Here is an 18,874-nt window from a genome sequence, read left to right on the forward strand (position 1 = left end):
TCTTCACTCCCCTTCAAGAACTATGTAGCTAGAAACTCTTATTTTTTCAAGTAGTTTTTCTTTGATTTGAAGAATTTCTCCTTCTAACAAAGAAACATGAAAACTATAAGAGAAGAGGAAGAAGTGAGAAAGCTAGTAGTATAGTAGCTTTGGTGTGATTTTGCAATGAAGAGAACACTCCTATTTATAGGAAAAGCTTAGGATGTGTTTGGCAATTTGGTGAACTTGATTCAATCATTGCAAGATAAGAAAAAGAATAAGAATATTCTTTATGAGATTTTTCTCTTGCAAGTGGACATGAAATATCTTTGATTCCTTTTTGAATTATTTCTTTTTTTGAATTATTTCTTTTGCTAAATACACACCCTTTTTGTTTTGACTTGGGCTTTTGAATATTTTGTTGAACTTTTTGCTAATCTCACCCTTCTTGTTTCTTTTTCCATGTGACATGAGCATTCTTGATGAAAGCATGAAGAAATTCGATTTTGAAGAATGAAGACTTTGAAGATTGAAGAATTCAAGAAAGCATTGCATTTTCTTTCTTTTCTTGTAATTCCAATTTATTCCAACTTTAGATTGTATGAACTTTGAATGGAATTTTGAAATGATGCAATTCTTGAACTTTAGATAAAGTCCATTTGTAACTCATTTGGAAATTTGGAACTTTGTAAAGAATGAACTTCATTTTTGAATGTTTGAATTTCCTTTAAAAATCCTTGAATGAAGTTGTATGAACCATGAATATTGGATATTCTTGAATGAAAAATCCTTGAAGTAATGTGAAGAATGTTCTTGCACCAATGAACTTTTAATTCTTGAATTTATGGTTTTAGAACCATACTTGAAGCAATTCTTTCAAAATGAACTCAAAATGGATAATGTCTTCTCCTTTTTTGCAAACCTTGAAGAAATCCTTATGGATAATTTTGAATTTGTTCTAAATTCCAAGCAATCCACGTGAAACCCTTTCTTTCATGAATGACAAATCCATATGCCGATTCCTTGAACAAATTCCAAACTAATCTCTTGAATCGCACAAATTGAAAATGGCACACTTCAAATGAACGCAAATTGATGACTATGGATCTTGAATTGAGACACAATTTCCATTGGATGTTGTCATAGGGATTATTTGAGGATGATTGAAACATTTGATTGACCTCCTGGGGATTTTTAGGGTTTCCCAAATGTGATCCCTGATTTTGGTCCCTGATAGTTCAAAACCCTGATCTGAGGATTTGTCTGATCAATCTTTGTGTAGGAGATGTTATGAGCCAATGGATTAGGTCAAAATGATGCACTTGAGGTCTTGATATCATGTCCCAAGTCATTAGGTCAAATCCTGAGCAAAAGTCAGGAGTATACTGTCTTCAGTCAAAACCCTAATTCAGTCGATTCAAAGCTGTTGAGCTTGTTGAAATGAATCTCTGAGGACCAAATGTTGATTGTTGATGAAGATGGTTCATTTGAGATGAAGGGAAAACAAAACCCTAATTGTTATTTGTTGCTTGTACTGATGAGTGATTTCTTGATTAAACCCTGCTGAGTCACAAATAACAAACACAAGCTATGTAATTTGTTAGTGATGCAAATGATGTATATGCAATGATATGAGGTGGTATCTTAGGTCAAAAATTGGGGTATGACAGTATGTACCTTTACCATGTCTTATTACTCCATCTAGAATGATTGCATGTGAAATGTTGGGGTTTGGGAACCCCAAACGCGTTCTGCATTTTTGCTGATTTTGCAGAGTTCGCTGCAGCGAACTTTCTTTCGCTGTAGCGAATGGTTCGCTGTAGCGAACTGTGTAGCGAATAAACCTGGGAGTTGAATTGATTTATTCGCTGTAGCGAACTTTCCTTCGCTGCAGCGAATCGGGGCTTCGCTGGAGTTCGCTGTAGCGAACTGACCTGGATTTGAAGAAGCTTAGCTTCTGTTTGAGTTCGCTGTAGCGAACAGAAGTTCGCTGTAGCGAACTAGTCTGGTACAGAATTGATATTTCTCCCATTTGAGTGCAGTTTCGCTTCGTATCGGAATCGAAGGCCTCTTATGACTTGTATAACATTCTGATAAGTGTTTTATTTGTATAAGACCATGATATGACCGTAATCCCTTGAATATGCTTGTATGTTGTGAAATACAAATTGTGTGGATTATATTGTGGCATGATTATTGATGTTTCCACTTGTTCCGGTTGAACACTTGGATGTGATTGCCTGTGTGATGGCTGATACTGTGTGTGTGCTTGAATCGGAGTAAGCCTAAGCTACTAGGTGGTAAGTCCTGTTCATGGACTTAGTCCATCATTTATCGTTGCGGTGTGAAGGTGAGGGTCTTGAATGGCGTTTCCCACCTTGATGTGACACACATGCGTGCTCGGTATGTTTATGCACCTGAGCTACCATTGCAATATGAAGGTGAGGGTCTTGAAAGGCGTTTCCCACCTTGATGTAACATATTGGCGTGCTTGGTATGGTGGGGTCGTGATGCCACGTAGGCTACATCACTTCGGACTCACCTCTAGTGATGTCACGTAGATAATCACTAGGCTTTCGCCCGGTGGGCTTGTACTGTCATGTAGGCGTTTTTCGCATTTGGATAACCACCTGCGTATATACATGATTGATGGGGTAGTGACACCACTTAGGAGGTCACTACGGTAACTCATCACAGATGAGATTGTGTAGCCAAGTAGGTGTAAGTCACATGGGATTCATCTGACTCATAGTGCGGTGGTCTTGTGCGAGTCTCTTGACGCGATGTACAGGAGTAACTCACCGAGGGTGTGGTTTGGCAGCCTAGGTAGACAGGCAGATTCTACTCCTGGATTCCTCGTACATGGGTACGGGTCTGCACACTTGTTTGTGGTGGCGTTGAGCCCGTTGTTGTTGATGCCATCTTGGATAGTTATGGGACTTCCAATGATGGTGTACCCTTGTTTGTATTTGTACCTGGCCGTGAGGTAACCCGGATCCTCGGTGGATCCGTTGACTGCATGTTCCCTGTAGAACTGAGTGAACCCGTAGGATAGGGAGACTCACTGAGATTTAGTAATCTCACCCCATTCCAATTATTATTTTTACAGGTGGTTCGAGGCAGGATCGTGGAAAGGGTAAGATGCCTTAGCTTCGAGATGGTGTTTCTTGGCGATGTGTTCTTTTGTAGTTCATGATCTTTTGTATTATCATCTTTTGTACTATGGATATGTATTTGTACCAGCCAGAACTTATGTATTTTGGCCATAACAGTTTGGGCTTTTGTACTTGTACTTATATATTATCCACTCCGCTGCTTATGTTTATGATTTTCGAGTACCATTTTAATGCCATATACGTATATCCTAGGCAATGTATGTATGGGGTGTTACATAAACATAATAATATAAACATAAATATATAAATATAAATAAATAAAATTAAATATAAACATAAACAATAAATATATAAATATAAATATAAACATAATAATATAAACATGAATATATAAATATATTTAAATCAGTACCGCAGCATGTTCGGGTGTTCCTCTATGTTTATCACCAAACCAGAAGAAAGTCATTTTATATGAAGAGAAAGAATTACAAGCAAATAGATAAGTGAGATTGTGATGTTATATGATGAGAGTGTTGAGATTGTGATGATAAAAATGAAATCCCAACTACCTATTTATAGAAAAAATTGGTAGGTGGTTGGGGGAGTTATAATATTTAATAATATGGTTACATAGTTATTGCACTTGGTTAGATCCATTAATTAGGATTTTTACACATTGATAAAATTTCTTCAACTGTTCTACAAAATTTTACATACAATTCCATAGGACCTATGTTGATAAAAAAATAAAAAATTCGCAAACATTTCACGTACGTCTTCATCAGTTCTGATCTTCATCTCTGCATATAACAATAACCCATTTGAATTGAAATAGGGTTTTCTGTAGCAAATTTCAACAATTTCTCTGTTAATTGCAGTGACTTGATGTATCTGAGACTTAATGTCAGAAAAATTGAACGACTCCATCAACCGCACTGATATAGGATCAGATATAATATTACCAGAAAAAATATCATTTGAACAGTTCAGAGCAATAATGTGCACTACTCCAATATAGAGAGCCATGGGGAGAACTATTGTGTAATAGAATGCATGCAGCATCTCTGCATTTATACAGAATTGGATTTGACGCATGCATAGGTGCCCTCCATTTAAAATGGCGGTCACATGCTATGGGCGCCCTCCATTCAAAATGGCGGCCACACCCTTCACATGGCCTCCATTCAAAATGGCGGCCTCAAGCTAAGGGAGGGCATGCAGAATTCCCACGTGTCTTGCATGCTTGGCACACCCTTCAAATTTTTCATTGTGTATATTAAGTTCAAACCAGCCTCATTTTGTGACACCGGAACAAAGATGTCTCCAAATAATTTTAATATTTAAGTCCACTACAACGGTTTAATTTTTCCCGACATCAATGTTGGGGTCGTATTTCAAAACACAGACTCACAAACACTCAAAATCAACCCCACCGCCAATTTTTCTCATCTAAAAGAGCTTATCCAAAATAAAATTCAAATGATCGTAACCGACATTTTTTATCGATATCCATGTTTTAGTCCGGTTGACGGTAGCATGTCCTATACAACCACGAAGATCGAAAATGACAACGATGTTCGGTCTATGTTTCATTGTCACGCTACATATGATTTTTCAGATGTTATTGAACTATATGCGTGTATTTTGGAGGCACGTGAAGAAGAAACACAACCAATGTATCACGCTGAGCCATCCCAAACCCAAAATTATATGAGTCAGGAGTCTATCATTCCAATGTTACCACCCCCTTAACACAAAACGAGCCATTTCTCTGAAACGAAGAGGTTGGAGACGACAGCGATGCTGATGAAGTCAGGTACGTAAACGCTCAAAATCTTTTTAGCGGCGATAGTGGAGACTCGGGTGATGAAATGGATGTGGGGCATCAACAGGTTCCTATGGATCTGTATAATCCACCACTTCACATGAGAAATGTCAGCTTAGATGAGGAAGATGATGGTTCAATATTTGAAACACCAGTGCCAATGCAAATTGAAGGTGGTTTGTTTGGAATGAAATTCGCAAGTAAAGAGGAGTGTGTCTTTGCTATCGCTCAGTACCACATCAAACACTCTCTTGATTATGAAGTTTATAAGTCTGATTCTAAAAGATATATAGTCAAGTGTAAGAATGAAGAGTGCACGTTCAGATGTAGAGGTACTTTGGGGAAACAAAGTGGTACGTGGAAGATCACAAAGGTAAGTGGACAACACACATGCACTTCGGTTGCGATTACTCAAGATCACAAAAAACTAAACTCAAACATCATCAGTGACAGCATCAAACGTCTCATACAAGAGGATGCCTCGTTGAAGGTTAAACACATTATTGCTCATATTTGTGAGAAATTCAACTACACGATTTCTTACAAAAAGCATGGATTGCGAAGAACAAGGCAATAGCATCTACCTATGGTAATTGGGAGACTTCCTACAACGACCTTCCGCAGTGGTTATTGGTAATGAAATATTATTTTCCAGGTGTCGTAATCGATCTAGAGACCCTACCGGCGTTATCAGATGACGGGACGCAAATTGATGGTTGTAGAATTTTCCATCGTCTATTTTGGGCCTTCCAGCCATGTATCAACGGGTTCGCTTACTGCAAACCCGTTGTGCAAGTTGATGGGACGTGGTTGTATGGAAAATACAAGGGAACCCTGTTACTAGCTGTTGCACAAGATGGAAACAGGAACATCTTTCCAATAGCTTTTGCCTTGGTTGAGAGTGAGACGGGTGATGCATGGAGTTTTTTCCTAAGGAATCTAAGAATGCATGTTACGCCGCAACCCAACATCTGTCTAATATCAGACAGACACGTGTCCATCAAAAGCGCATATGATAACCCGGAAAATGGTTGGCAATACCCACCGTCTATGCATGTCTATTGCATTAGACATATATCCTAGATCTTCATACGAGAGATCAGAGACAAAGAGCTTCGCAAAAAAGTCGTTAACATGGGTAATTCTCAACGCCAAGGGTTTCTTTGTAATTGATAATGTTGTTTAAAAATATTTTGTTTAACTAATATTCTTATTTTCACTTACAGGTTATGCATTAACTGAATCAACCTACAACTACTACTGGGGTGAAATACGTATGTCAAATATGGATGCATTAAACTGGGTAGAAAATATTCCAAGAGAAAAATGGTGCAGAGCTTTTGATGGAGGGCAACGGTGGGGTCACATGACTACCAACCTGGCAGAATCAATGAATTCAGTCTTGAAGGCCACTCGTAATCTACCTGTTACAGCATTGGTAAGATCTACATACTTTAGGATGGGTGATTTATTTGGCAGAAGAGGGCACGAATGGACAAAAAAATTGGGTTCTGGACAACAATATACAAAAAATTTCCTGAAAGGTATAGAAGAGGAGGCTGCCAAAGCAAGCAGTCATCACGTTAGGCAATTTGATCGTCTACGGTTCTGCTTCTTGGTGGAGGAAACTATGAACCATAATGAGTGTCGACCGACTCGTCATTTCAACGTCGACCTTAAAAATCAAACGTGCGAGTGTGGAAAATTTCAAACATTTCATGTGCCTTGCTCGCATATCATTGTAGCATGCGCGAGCATACATCAGGACTATACCGTGCATATAGCTGATGTCTTCAAGGTCATTAACGTGTTTAAGGTCTACGAAGAAAGTTTCATAGGGGTGGGGACTGAGGCTGACTGGCCTCAATACGAAGGAGATACTCTTTGCCACAATGACGCCATGAGAAGAAGAAAGAAAGGTCGCCCAAACAGTACCCGCATACGAACAGAAACGGATGATTATGAGAAGGAAAAAAGAAGATGTGGTATTTGTCGCGAGTTCGGACATTATCGCAAAACATGTCCAAACCGAGTTGGACCATCATCTTAGTTGTGTTTAAGTTTTTATGTTGATTTATTTTCATCACTGCCTTGTAGTTTCTTTCAATATCAATGACAACTCTAATTAGAATATTCAACTTCTACTAACATCATAACAACGTTAACAACAACACAACGATTTAAAATTAGATTACAACAACATAATCAAAACAGCAAAAGACATACTTCAGACATAGATAGATCATATAAGGACTCACTCAACATACAACATTTAAACTACTCAAGTATAACTGCTAGAACGAGTGGATCTTGAACGCCTCGATTAACTTCTCCATTGTATGTCCAAAACATTAGATCCACATCGACATCATCTTTCACACGATCCCAGTAATACATGTAGGTTCCTTCTGGGCTTGCATCCGTCAAGGTTATGTATGGACAGCGATAATCTATTTGTTTAACTTTGCGGGGAGGACCGTCAAGTTGTCGAAACCCGGTGTTGATGGCTCTAACAACTCTGCTGAAATTCCAATGCGGGTTCAGACATACCCTGATGTGTTCGCCTACCTCAAAAAACACTACAGCCCAAACATACATGATTTTTAACTGTTAAAAGTAACCACAACACAAGAATTGATAATTCAACTCTCACATACATACCTCTATTCATAGAAGATCAGACCTCTTCTACCCATATTTTTGGAGGGAAAATATAGTACAATATTTTGCTTTGGCGGGAAATATTATTATTATCTTTTATTAAATTATAATATTTATTACATTTTATGGTTCTCTTATGTATCAAAATAATTTAATTTTAATGGACAAATTTAATTTTTTTTTAAATAATAAAAATAATTAAATTATAATTATTTAATCATTATATATAATAACTATAATTTAAAAAAACAATTAAAATTAAATATAATACAAAAAACGAAAAAAAATAATAAAATAAGGGGTGCCCTCCATTCAAAATGGCGGCCTCATGAAGGCCTTCTTATGGCCTCCATTCAAAACGGCGGCCACCTGCTGCGCCAGGAAAAAAAATTAAAAAATTCTGAAAAGTGGGAAAAGGGGGGCAAATTGGGAAATAATTTTGGGAGGGTGGCAATTCTGGAATAAATTTTCAAAGGGGTGGCATGCAGGTCAAAAATCCTTTTTTGACTATTGTTTTTGTTGTTTTGTACTTGGACTAAAGTTAAATGGAATAATAATAATAATAATAATAATAATAATAATAATAATAATAATAATAATAATAATAATAATAATAATAATAATAATAATAATAATAATAATAATAATAATAATAACAAAAAGATGTAAAAAAAATGAAATAACAATTAATCTAAAATAAATTTAAACTAAAAAATTAACCTAATTTAAATCTAGACTAAATAATAAAAATAGTATTAAAGCTAAAAAATAATCTAAATTAAACCTAACCTAAACTAAAAAAAAAAAAATTAAATAGTATAAACATTAAATTTAATCTAAACTATCTAAGCTATTTTTTGTTGACTTTAAGTAGAAGTCATTTTTTCAAAATATGCAAAGTGCGATGATTGGATGCACATGAAATGCGAATGCGACATGACTATATAAAAATGACTAGGTCAAAAATTGGGGTGCGACAGATGCCCCTATTTAAGTTTCTTCTATCGAAGATGTGAAGAGACTTAAATACAAAGTACACAATTTTTGTCTTTAAGATCGCCGCAACAATGCTTATGACATGAATGCAATGGACACTTTTTTTTTTTGAATGCAATATGATATGAGACATATGTTGAACTCTGTGGGGAACTAGTGCCACATGAGACAAACTGTTGATGGAGAAACTTGGAAAAGAGGGATAAAACTCTAGGTAAGAAAAGGTAGTAGGAATGTCTAAGAGTAGCTTTAGACGGCGGAAATCATCAGAGACATTCAAGAGTGGCTTTGAATGAATCTGAAACAAAACTTTGGGTAGGAACGTCTAAGAGTGACTTTAGACGACACCAAACATCAGAGACATTCAAGAGTGGCTTTGAATGGATCTGAAAATAATCCAAACTCTGGGGAAACATCGGAGACATACAATAGTAGCTTCGGATGGAAGGAAACCAACAAGACTCAACAGTGGCTTTGAATGCACGAGGAGACCTACAAACTCAGAGTTATGGCAGAGACGTCCAAGAGTAGCTTTGAACGAATGGAATCCAAACTCTGAAAAACATCGGGGGCAATCCAATAGTAGCTTTGGATAATACGGAAACCAAAGAGATTCAACAGTGGCTTTGAATGCAAAAAGGAAACCCGAACCTGAAACGTATCAGAGTCATCCTAAGGAGCAATAGATGAAATGGATACCAATTTTGGAAAATATGAGCGACCATCTAATAGTAGCATTGGATGGGAAGGAAAAAACAAACTCAAGAACATCCAAGAGTGGCTTTGGATGAAAAAAGAATGGTATTCCCGCTCAAAGATATAAAGATCATTCAACAGTAGCTTTGAATAACACTTTACTAGGGATTGTGATATCCAACAGTAGCTTTGGATAACAGGTGAGAAACAACATGTCCAATAGTAGCTTTGGACGGGGAGGAGCAAATATAAATCCAAGAGTAGCTTTGGATAAAGAGAAACAAATAGGCACCCGATAGTAGCATTGGACGAAGAGAAGCAATTACAAATCCAAGAGTAGCTTTGGATGAAGAGAAACAATTATACATCCAAGAGTAGCATTGGATGAAGAGACAAACATCGTTTTGGTAGATGCCAAGTGAGTTGGGCTTTGATAACAATGTAGGATTAATAACAACGGAACCTCAAAAGAATGTAAATGAGTATGAATTTTGTTTCGATGCATGATATTGAATTTTTCTATGCATGAGATGTGAATGATTAATGTAATGCATTTGGTTATGACAACTGAGGTAGACTCTTTTGTGAGGGAAGATTGGAACTCTGATTCCTCAACACAAGAACATTGTCAACTCTGTTATGTCACACTGATGATCCTTTTGAGAAGGACATATAAACTGCTTGGGGATCGATGAAGAAAACTGCCCCTGGCTGACTGATTGTGATTTGATCGTTGCTTCAGTTCTTGAAATGAATGTCGGGAACACATGCTCCAGTATAAGTCTTGAATAACAGGATCTTGAAGTAACGTGCACCTGATAGGATCACTGATCAAGTCTCTTGACTGTTTGAACTTCCTTGAAAGATGAGTACTTGCAAATAAAATGTTCATTTAAAATGGTAATTTTAATGCAACGCTCAAAGCATATTTTGAAATCAAAATCATTGTAGGAATGATATTATTGATGTAAAGAAAATGGATCAAAAGTCCAAACACAATTGTTTAGACATTCAAAGTGATGGATAAAGCAAAAGGTATGGTAAAACAAACAATATGCAAAAATCTTTAGGAGTCAGGTTAACGCAACCTTGTTGTAGTATGCTTTCAAAATAAACCTTGCTTCAATTAGGTCTTTTGAAGGTTGTAACGTGGCTTGGTCCACGGGTTCAGAAACAAAGGATATAGGCTCAAAATATATTTGTACCCACCCCATTCTTCGTGATGATCTTCCAATCCTACGCTCAGTTAAATCAAATTATGCATTCAGGTTCCAAAAGACTTTTGGACTTGCACCTATGATAATGATGATGGTTTAAAGACCAAGGGAATCTTTGAGATGGCAGTCACTTCTTCCTTTTGATAGTCACAACTTTTTATTGTTGTTTAAGGACTTTATTGACTTCTCTTTTTTGCTTTATATCTCTAACTTTTGCCTGAACTGTTTCTTTTTAGGATTACAGTCAGCGGGATGCCCCAGTTTTGCCTAAGTCTCCTTTGTAGGTTTTGACTTAGCGGGCTCTCTTCATTGAACTTTTTGTTATTGGAAAGATAGTGACTGCCTTTATAATGATTAATGATGACCATCTTGGTCACTTTTGACTGGAACCCTTATTAAAAGGTGTACTTGATGATTTTCTCGAAATCGAATGCATATCCAAATTAACTGAGAACTACCCTGCCCTAGGTTAAAATTGCGGGTTTTTTCGTTTAAAAAAAAAAGAAACTCCAACTTCGAAGGCTCAGAGGGGTTGACTAGGGATTAACTTCCTTATTTCTCCAGTGTTTGGGGATTGAAACAATGCCTGTACATCATCAGCAAAGTTTTATTTGAAAGCATACAATTCAACAATTTTGGGTATTTTGTTTTCATCATCCTCCGTCCAATCTTTGCATAAAACACAAGTTTGATAAAGAAAATGAAGAAGAGATATATCTTTTTTTTTAAAGATAAAGCATAAAGAAACACACAATGGATATAAATGGATTGACTCAAAATACGCAATGCTCATTTCATTAAAATTAACAATCAAGAATAAACTGAATTCAAATGCAGTACACAAAAAATAAAATAAGGAAATTGCAAACAGAAGAAAAACAAGGCCTAGTGACTAATCATTGACGAGGAGGAGCTATCCTGTCTGAAACACTTGGCTTTAGGAAAAGTAACTTGGCTTTCTCAGTCTTCAGCCACTTTTGTTATGCTCGGGCAAAGGATTCTTGACAACATTGGGGTTGATATCCTTGAAGTATATCATATTTGCCCTCATCAGCTCTTGCACTCTAGCCTTCAACGCGAAACAACTTTCTAAATCATGGCCAGCACCACCTTGATGAAATTCACAGTGCAGATCAGATCTGAAACCGGGTGGAAGAGGATTCGGAGGAGTAAAAGCTCTTGTTGTAATCAGACCTTTCTTAACCAATGCAGGATATAGCTCAGTGTAAGTCATGGGAATAGGATCATAGGTCATCCTACCACGATTCTGATTCTGAATAACAACTTGAGGTTGAGGAGCTTGAACTTGTGGAGCCTTGGTCACAGGAGCAACTGTAACTACAATTGGTTGATCATAGTTATTAGTCCTTTGACGAGGTCTTCTTCCTTCATCACTCACAGCATTTGTTTCTCCTTCCTTTTTCTTATGGAAGTTTCCAAAAGACTTTCTTGCCCCATTAGAAGATTCAGCAGCATTGGCAACTTTGCCATTCTTGATTCCTTCTTCTAGCCTTTGACCGATGGTCACCAAGTCAGTAAAGTTGGAGGACATACTTCCAATCATCTTCTCCCAATAGAAATGTGAGAGAGTGTCCATGAACATTCCAGTTAATTCTTTTTCATCCAAAGGAGGTTCCACTTGAGAAGCTAGCTCTCTCCAACGTTGAGCATACTCCTGTAGCGGGGAAATTCTGATATCGAAGCCATAGGATTGACTCGAATCAATATTTCATTTGAAATCGCCACCGCGCTTTATTCTTTCAAAGGAAAAGGGAAAAGAACGAAAAACCCAAAGTTTTGTTTTTAAAACAAGAAAGAGAACTCAGGTTCGGGTGTTGATTATATGAGGGGAAGGTTTTAAGCACCCCTCATATCTGTGGTACTCCACAGGAACCTTTTTGAAAATCTGTGTCGTGTGTGCTAAAAAACGGTTTGTTTTATTTTTAAAATAAGCTCGGCAAAGCGTTAAGCTTTGTGCCTACATACCTCCTCGGTGCAATGGAGAAGTAAGAGCTAATGTAGTTCCGCTTAAAGGGAAAAACGTTTTTTAAAACGAATAAACACTTTATCATCGTCGGAGAGAAATACTTAGCCATTGATCTTGAGCATGAGAACAAACGAGTTCTTTGCATCGCAAATGAAAGAAGGGCTCCAACTCGGATAAAATCAACGAGTATGCCACTAGCTCTCTCACGCGGAAAAAGATCTCATTATATCAATCAATTTCAAAATCGTGGGGTATAACCACTCGATTCGACAATTAACGGTGTCTAAACTTTGGAGAAAAAGCCACTAAGGGCAAAAGAGATTTTTTAAAGAAAGAGTTTTAAAAAGGTTTTACAAACATAAGAAGGTTTTTGAAAAAGGGAGAAGATTTTGAAAATCTAAGAAGTGGGAGGAGATGAAGAGGCTATCCTATTGCGTAAAATAAAAGCTAAGGAAAGAAACGGTCTAACCTAAATAAGAAGCCAACACTTGACATTGTGAGTCAAGGTAGATTTCCCTTCCTTTGGAATATCAATACTAAACCAACATTATCACTTGGGGATCCAGATGAACTTATTGTCTTAGCACCACTTTGCATTAAGCACATTAAAATTCTGACAAAAATCGGGCAGAGTAACAGCTGTTTTCGGGTAAAATCCTTATCTCAATGCCTTGGAATTAACCATCAAGGACTTTCAAGGAAATACCTGCACATACAAACAGACAACAATCCAATGCCAGACAGACAGAATAACAGCAGAGTAATAACAGAATAGGGGGTCCAGAGGCACTAAGTCCATAAGTCCGAATCTCCAAAATGCTAGGGATAGTAACCAATAGTCCAAAAGAGCCTTAAGAGTTTTTTAGATTTTTGTTATTTATTAGTGTTTTAGCATAAAAGTAAAGTATGGTCCAAGTGGACAAAAGAAAAAAAACGGAAACATAAACATATGTCCAAATGGACAAAGAGAAAATAACGGGAATATAAACGTCCAAATGGACAAAGGAAAAATAGCGGAATGTAAATATGATGAAATGATAAAATAAAGCGATAAAGCGAGAAATATAAAGAGCGGTATAATAAATTGCGGAAATTAAAGTCAATTGTTAGATGTTAAAGATAAACCATCTTGAAACTTGTCAAGTATGTTATCAAAGTTAGTAGTAAAGATCGATGGTGAGTGAAGGATGTACTCGGATTTAAAGTTAATGGAAACTTATCAGAAACTTGATAAAATCATTGCGACTACACGATAAATTTCCATAAGTCTTAAATCAACCGCATACAATTCTCTTCCATATTTGATCTTTTTTTATTCGGGACACGAAATATTGCGCTATGTTAAGCAGATCGCCAAGTGATTTATGTAGAAATCACCCTACAACGAGGCCGGTCAAAACTTTATGTGCTAATGCATGCGAGAGAAATGATATGTAGATCATTCTCCGAAAGCAATACCGCACGAAAAGAAAATAGGTAACGATCTAGTCTTTACTAAGAATCCATAAGAATTCTCAAAGTATTAAGACTTTCATTGATTAAAAGAAAAAAAAAAGGAGAAGAAGAAGATAAAATGCATAAAGTAAAATCAACTCACACTATCACTAATATCATTCATCTAATATTATGGATTTGGTCCTTTCAAACCTATCAACATCCTAGATCCAATGATATTAATGAAGTAGAGGAAGAAGAATAAATTTCATAAAAGATAATCAACTCACACTATCATTAATATCATTCATCTAATATTATGGATTTGGTTCTTTCAAACCTATCAACATCCTAGATCCAATGATATTAATGAGGTGGAGGAAGAAGAATAAAATTCACAAAAGATAATCAACTCACACTATCATTAATATCATTCATCTAATATTATGGATTTGGTCATTTCAAACCTATCAACACCCTAGATCCAATGATATTAATGAAGTGGAGGAAGAAGGAAGCCAAAACAAGCATAAAAAAAGGCAAAAAACCACATTCTGCCAGCAGGAAATCGATTTCATGCAGGGGGAAATCGATTTCCATAGTGCAGTTTTCAAAAAAAACAGGTTACGTTCAGCAGGAAATCGATTTCAGCCTTAAGGAAATCGATTTCCTCAGTGTAAATTTCAGCAAAAACATCATTTAAAGGCATGAAACTTGATTTGAACAAATATACAAACACCTTATGATCACACATCAACTTGAGCACGAAATTTCCATCACAAAACCAGCAAATATCATCAATATAGCATCAAAGATGCATTGAACACAAGCAATAAAGATCTACATCATGGATCTAGCAAATTACCACTTCTTGAACAAAAGTCTTGGAGTAGCTTCAAGAGCAAGCACAAAGTGTATAGATCCTTCAAATTTGGAGATGAACAACCAAAGAAAAGAGAGAAATGTAGGAGGTTTAGTTCAAAATTAGCAAGATTCAATGTGAATCTCACTAATCTTATGAAAATGATCTTTGGGTGAGGGTTTTGGAAAGGGTGAGAAATGAATTTGCAAGCAATTTTTTGGCTCTCCAAGCTTGAGAAATGAGAGAGTAGTGGCCTCTATTTATAGGATGAGAGCAAGAGTAGTGGCAATTTGGTCATTTGCTCTTGGTTAATTAACTTGTGTTTAATTGGTGATTAAAGTGACATTTAAATGGTAAAAAATGGTAAAATGAGGTTAAAATGGAATTAATGAAGGGAATTATTTTGGTGAGGTGGAAAATTGGTAAAATGACAAAAATGGTCAAAGAAAATAGGTGCCAAAATCAAATCAAGCTTCCCTCTCTATTTTTTTGAATTTCGCCTTAAGGAAATCGGTTTCCCCGAGGAGTGAAATCGATTTCACTCTGTTCCAGAAGAGAATTTGGCGCAAAATACACTAGGGAAATCGATTTACCCAGGAGGGAAATCGATTTCATGCTGTCCAGAATGTGATTTTGTTGAAAATTGCTGTAGGGAAATCGATTTACCCAAGAGGGAAATCGATTTCATCAGTCCAAAATGTGGAAAATGCCTGGCTTATGGCATGTCTTGGCTTGGTACCTACAAAACAAAAGCCTACAAAGAAATAAAGCGATGTTTTTGGTATTTGGGTTAGTATAATATGCATACAAGATAAACAATCATTGGTGCTTGATGGTCCCTCTTATTGATGAGGTGAGTGCAATACCACGAACAAAACTTCCAAGTGAAGCTCTTGATTAATGATTGGGGTATGAATGATATATGATCTTAGGGTCAAAAATTGGGGTATGACAGATGCCCCTATTTAAGTTTCTTCGATCCGGAGGTACGATGATTGCAAATCTTCTTTTTGACGAGATTGAAGAGACTTAAATATATAAAACACACAATTTTTGATCCTAAGATGCAATGCAATGTTTAATGAATGCATATGATGATGATGAAACATAGCAACACTGGGGATGCAAAGGAAATCCACTGGGAACACAAAATGTCTTTGTGGGAAGAATTCCATTGGGGAAGATAAGGATCTGTTGGAGAGACGAAACTCTGCTGAGGAAAGGAACTTCACTGAGGAAAGCATTTCGCACCAGAGAGGTCAAAGCATCATCTTTCACTAGGGATGAGAACAAGGGACATCCTCTTTCACTGGGGATGAGAAATATGCATCCTCTTTCACTGGGGAATCAGAATACTTATTCTTCGTTAACAGAGAACACACCATCGTTCCACTGATGATATGAATAGAAATGCATCAACGTATCACTGACGATGAAGATAACAAAATACACCCACGTTCCATTGAAGGTATTGAAGAGAAATACATCGACGTACCACTGACGATGAAGATAACAAAATACACCAACGTTCCACTGAAGGTGAACTACCAACGTCCCACTGGAGGTAGAATGAGATGTATCGTCGTACCACTAACGATAACACATACCAACGTTCCACTGAAGGTATTGAAGAGATATACCTCGTACCACTGATGATATAAAAAGAGATAATTCATCGACGTACCACTGACGATGAAAGAGATGTACCACCGTACCACTGACGATAACACATATCAACGTTCCACTGAAGGTATTGAAGAAAAATACATCGACGTATCAATGACGATGAAGATAACAAAATACACCAACGTTCCACTGAAGGTGAACTACCAACGTCCCACTGGAGGTAGAAAGAGATGTATCGCCGTACCACTAACGATAACACATACCAACGTTCCATTGAAGGTATTGAAGAAAAATACATCGACGTACCACTGACGATGAAGATAACAAAATACACCAACGTTCCACTGAAGGTGAGCTACCAACGTCCCACTGGAGGTAGAAAGAGATATATCGCCGTGCCATTGACGATAAAATATACCATCGTTCCACTAATGATATTGAAGAGATATACCACCGTACCACTGATGATATAAAAAGAGATAATTCATCGACGTACCATTGACGATGAAAGAGATGTACCGCCGTACCACTGACGATAACACATACCAACGTTCCACTGAAGGTATTGAAGAGAAATACATCGACGTACCACTGACGATGAAGATAACAAAATACACCAACGTTCCACTGAAGATGAACTACCAACGTCCCACTGGAGGTAGAAAGATATGTATCGTCGTACCACTAACGATAACACATACCAACGTTCCACTGAAGGTATTGAAGAAAAATACATCGACGTACCACTGACGATGAAGATAACAAAATACACCAACGTTCCATTGAAGGTGAACTACCAACGTCCCACTGGAGGTAGAAAGAGATGTATCGTCGTACCACTAACGATAACACATACCATCGTTCCACTGAAGGTATTGAAGAAAAATACATCGACGTACCACTGACGATGAAGATAACAAAATACACCAACTTTCCACTGAAGGTGAACTACCAACGTCCCACTGGAGGTAGAAAGAGATGTATCGCCGTACCACTAACGATAACACATACCAACGTTCCACTGAAGGTATTGAAGAAAAATACATCGACGTACCACTGACGATGAAGATAACAAAATACACCAACGTTCCACTGAAGGTGAACTACCAACGTCCCACTGGAGGTAGAATGAGATGTATCGTCGTACCACTAACGATAACACATACCAACGTTCCACTGAAGGTATTGAAGAGATATACCTCGTACCACTGATGATATAAAAAGAGATAATTCATCGACGTACCACTGACGATGAAAGAGATGTACCGCCGTACCACTGACGATAACACATATCAACGTTCCACTGAAGGTATTGAAGAAAAATACATCGACGTATCACTGACGATGAAGATAACAAAATACACCAACGTTCCACTGAAGGTGAACTACCAACGTCCCACTGGAGGTAGAAAGAGATGTATCGCCGTACCACTAACGATAACACATACCAACGTTCCACTGAAGGTATTGAAGAAAAATACATCGACGTACCACTGACGATGAAGATAACAAAATACACCAACGTTCCACTGAAGGTGAGCTACCAACGTCCCACTGGAGGTAGAAAGAGATATATCGCCGTGCCATTGACGATAAAATATACCATCGTTCCACTAATGATATTGAAGAGATATACCACCGTACCACTGATGATATAAAAAGAGATAATTCATCGACGTACCACTGACGATGAAAGAGATGTACCGCCGTACCACTGACGATAACACATACCAACGTTCCACTGAAGGTATTGAAGAGAAATACATCGACGTACCACTGACGATGAAGATAACAAAATACACCAACGTTCCAATGAAGATGAACTACCAACGTCCCACTGGAGGTAGAAAGATATGTATCGTCGTACCAATAACGATAACACATACCAACGTTCCACTGAAGGTATTGAAGAAAAATACATCGACGTACCACTGACGATGAAGATAACAAAATACACCAACGTTCCACTGAAGGTGAACTACCAACGTCCCACTGGAGGTAGAAAGAGATGTATCGTCGTACCACTAACGATAACACATACCATCGTTCCACTGAAGGTATTGAAGAAAAATACATCGACGTACCACTGACGATGAAGATAACAAAATACACCAACTTTGCACTGAAGGTGAACTACCAACGTCCCACTGGAGGTAGAAAGAGATGTATCGCCGTACCACTAACGATAACACATACCAACGTTCCACTGAAGGTATTGAAGAAAAATACATCGACGTACCACTGACGATGAAGATAACAAAATACACCAACGTTCCACTGAAGGTGAAATACCAACGTTCCACTGGAGGTTGAAAGAGATGCCTCTTCGTATCACTGATGGTGAAGAGCAATCAATAATATATTTTTTTTCATGATTTGGGGATGCAAACACAAATGCATAATCTCAATATTCATCGTCCAGCAACCAAAATTCAATCCATGACCAAATGGAAAGAAGCTGCCCCAAAAAGACTG

The sequence above is a fragment of the Vicia villosa genome, unplaced genomic scaffold (genome assembly GCF_029867415.1).
Source record: "Vicia villosa cultivar HV-30 ecotype Madison, WI unplaced genomic scaffold, Vvil1.0 ctg.000041F_1_1_5, whole genome shotgun sequence".
Lineage (NCBI taxonomy): Eukaryota > Viridiplantae > Streptophyta > Magnoliopsida > Fabales > Fabaceae > Vicia > Vicia villosa.